General features: G+C 31.2%; 1 long non-coding RNA gene across 1 annotated transcript; it reads left to right on the top strand.

The window, feature by feature from the left end:
- The first annotated feature begins 731 nt into the window (after positions 1–731).
- Positions 732–3,995, top strand: LOC143048441 (uncharacterized). Its single transcript, XR_012969833.1, has 2 exons — positions 732–1,161; positions 2,656–3,995. It is a non-coding gene; the product is annotated as an uncharacterized LOC143048441 (long non-coding RNA).
- Positions 3,996–4,245: the final 250 nt, after the last annotated feature.

Genomic DNA, 4,245 nt, shown 5'->3' on the forward strand with positions numbered 1-4,245 from the left:
CGTTGTATTATGTGCCAATTCGAAAAAGTTATGCGAGTATTCTCTCCCCTTAACAGGTTCATTATTTTATAATTAAGTTTAGTTTTCTGATATAATTTTGAATAATTACAAAATGTATCAATTCAATATATTGTAGTTTTTGTTATTGGTGTATCAAAAACATTAATGTACGCATATAATTTCATAAATTTGAAACGTTTAAAATGATTACATACCAATATAAAGAACCGTTCATCATTTTTGAAAAAGACTATGAACGAAAATCGAGTTATTTATCTTCTCTTGGTGACAGATTGATTGGGAAATGAACCAGCGTAATATAATGGTAATCACAGAGAGGGACCAGCAAGCAATTTTCAATTGTAGCTTATTCAACGTTAAAACAATTTTCCACTATAAACGAATGTTACTTTATACAAATATAAGGACTTTGTTAGCTAAATCTACAATTTTATTAGATATTATGATTTTTTATTGCAATAGATTAATATGCTATAGAAAATGACTGGATAAAATCAATTGTGAGTTTCAAACTACCCTTATCACTGGTAATACACATTTTCCTTTGAAATATATCTTCAAAGAATTTTCGGAAACTATCTAGTTTATAGTTAAAAAGTATTTTACCGTTACAATTTATCAATCTATAAATGTCACCATTGACATTTGGATAGACGATAAACACGAATGTTAAGATATTTCATTCAATATTTCTTCACTGTTATCTTACTTTCAAGTTCATCTTATTAATCTTATGCGAACAAGGAAGTGGATCAACCAAAATCTTATTCTTGCTTTAACACATTTAACTAACAGAACAGTAGATCTTGATCAATTTGCAGATGGTTAACATAACGTGCTGTTGGAAATATCTATCTGAAAGAAATGAATATACTAGTAATTAACTTTTATACAGCAATTATATTTACCGTGCTGTTTCCCTCTGTAATGGGATTATACACATACTGTAGTATCGATGGAATGAAAGATCTGTGGTGTAAGAACCAAAGCAGTTGTTACACAAATAATTACCATTTAAAGGACGTACATGAAGTTATAAACCAATGTCTAGCATGTGAAGCCGTTCCTGAATGGGAAATTCCGCTTCCTAATGTCACATACCTTTCTTTAGACGTTGAAATAACGAACGTAGAAGGAACAGTAAGTATGTTATTAACCGATCAAGAATTCAACAGTACAACTTATTTTAGATTTATGCATTCACATGGATACCTAAAACTATTGCCAAGGAATATATGCGAGTTTAATATTGTCTTTATTGATGTAGGTTATAATCTATTTCAAGACATCGGAAACATTTCATGTCTACAAACTTTAGATACACTAAAAATGAATGATAACAGAATAACATTTGTTTCAAATAAGACATTTGCAGGGATGCCAAAGCTGAGGTATGTTGATTTGTCCAGTAATAAGATTTCAAAACTGGACTTCAATATATTGAATTACCCAAAAACTAACATTCTTCACTTTTACCTTAATGCAAATAATTTACGTCAGCTCGACGTTGGAAATGTTCTTGTACAAAATAATACTATTTGCAGGGTAAGTTACAAGAATAATAAATATCCAATTAAGATTTCTAACATTAAGAATTTTAATCCGAAGGAATCAAACACGTTTTTGTGTGGTACCATCGACTTTTCGAATGTAAGGTTAAATATCCACCCTTTTATGATATTAGGAACCAGCATTGGAGAACTAGTTAAATTTGCAAGATGTGGAAACCTTGAGTATCGCGGAGCTAAAATTAACTGTGATTGTTCAGTTGCAGAATTCTTCAATTTAGAGTATCTTGAGTTTAATCGAATGTTTAGTAATCTATTTACTAGTAATGCGTGTCAAAATCCAGAACCTTTACGAGGTATACATATAAAAGACCTTTTCTTTAACACGAGTCTGCATCATCTCATGATATGCGACCTTCAAGATGGCTGTCCCAAAGTTGGAATCTGTAAATGTGTTTGTACATCTCATCCACTTACTGACAGTATAATCATAGATTGTTCTAACCAGTCTTGCACGGATCTTCCCGAAGTGGTTCCCAAAACTAGGCATAGAATAGTGTTATTGATGGAAGGTAATCAAATACAAAGTGTTAATTCGAAATACTATTTTAAAGATGTAAAAAGTTTGGATTTAGCCGGAAATCCTGTACAGGGTTTTGATGAAAGCATCCAAAATTTAACAAATGCTGCTGAAATAATCATAGTAGATCATTTACTTGACTCACTTCCAAGGCAAGTTCAATTTCTTGATCCTAACGTCTTCCGGTTCGGTCAAAACGGTATACCTTGTAATTGTGATAATCGATGGATCGGCGAATGGAGAAAGTTTAAAAATGCAAAGGATCCTCTATTTTGTTCAAACTTTGAAAATGTTTCAATTGAAGATTATGTAAGTCATTCAACGGACTGTGATTCAAAACAAGATACTCTATTGTCTTTATATTCACTTATTCCTCTGACTATATTTATTGTTCTTATTTGGAAACTACGACATCTTCGTTATGATGTAAGAGTCCTTAAAAATCAGTTCCTAACAATTGACAAAAATATACAAAGTATTTGGCAAACTGATGTGTATATTTCATTTGACGAAGACAACGATGACGTCAGATGGTTTGTGTTTCAGATATTAGATAAGTTTTGTCGTAGAAGAGAACTAAGCACCTATATTGCCTGTCGAGATTCCTGGCCTGGCATTACGGACGAGCAAAACATCGTCAGGAATTTGCAACGTTGCAAATACTGCCTAATAATACAGTCATGTGGCATGTATGATTTAGATAAAACCAACTCATGTTCAAATCGTATGGAATATAGACTAGCATGGGATCTGTTTACAGATAAAAAGTTATGCAAAGTATTTATTATTAACTTTGACAAGAGTAAAACAGAAAAATTTCAAACTATGAAAACAAAAGCGCTATTCAGACTTGGGTTGGGATTTAAGATATATGATCGTAAACGGTCTTTATACGAAAAATTGTTGGAAGTATTCAACGAACCACTAGTTACAAATGCAAAACACATTCGCCAGCGTAAAAAAAGAATATTGGCATATTTATGGCATCAATTTAAAGATAGAACTTGAACTCTATAATATTACAAATACTGAATTCATTTATGAATAAGAAGTTGATTAATGCAGTATAGTTAGTATGTATAACTATTAGTGGAGTGACTTTAACATGTTTAAACGTAAAATTAAATTTTTTAAAGCATCAACCTAATGCACTCTAAATTATATATCATTCGAAAGCTACTAATCTGTACTATCTGTTTTGCCCGGTCCCGGATGACAGCTAAACAATGGTTAATGCATTATATGTTCGTGTGTGCTTTCGGCAGACTATTTTCAATGAATCTGATGCGCGTCTGGCGTAACACATTATATGTCAAGTATGTGTTTGTTTACAACGACAATAATATGAACATTTAAATGAACCGCCTTTTTCAGATGCAAATTAAAAATCCATAATGTATGACGAAACGACGAGAAAAAAAGATAACACATTTTATCAGTGATGCTCAGTCTGTAGTTTTCTGTGTTGTGTTTTGTGAACTGTTGTTCTAACTTAGCCATGTCATTTGACTTATACGTTTGCATGGATTTTCTTTTGGTGTATCGTAAGCCCCCCCTTTTTTTTTATCAATACAGATTTCTATATATATTATATTTGTAAACGTGTTTATTGTAAACTGACCGATATTAGATGAATATTGCCAAAGTAATCAACATGAAAAACAGACGAAACAAATTAATGACATATATATGGCATCCAAACAAATAAGTTAACAATATTAGTAAATGAAACTTTTGTCAACAAGGATGTGATTAAGCTTGTTACATTTACTCAACACCCACTGTGAAGGTATTTGATGAACATTTTATTTGTAAAAAGATATATTGATAGAATAAATACTTTGTGTACAAAACTGAAACAGATGATTAAATTAAATTTTCATAGATACCAGGATTAAAATTTTATATTTACACCAGAAAGACTCATCAGTGACACTCGAATCAAAAAATGATTAAAAGGCCAAATAAAATACGTAGTTGAAGAGCATTGAGGAATAAAAGTTCCCAAAAGTGTTGGCAAATACAGCTAGGGTAATCTATTCCTGAGGTAGAAAGCCTTAGTTTTTCAAAAATTCAGAGTTTTGTTAACAGTTAATTTATAATTATGAACATATGAATGATAACTCAAGTCAACAC

The sequence above is a fragment of the Mytilus galloprovincialis genome, chromosome 10 (genome assembly GCF_965363235.1).
Source record: "Mytilus galloprovincialis chromosome 10, xbMytGall1.hap1.1, whole genome shotgun sequence".
Taxonomy (NCBI): domain Eukaryota; kingdom Metazoa; phylum Mollusca; class Bivalvia; order Mytilida; family Mytilidae; genus Mytilus; species Mytilus galloprovincialis.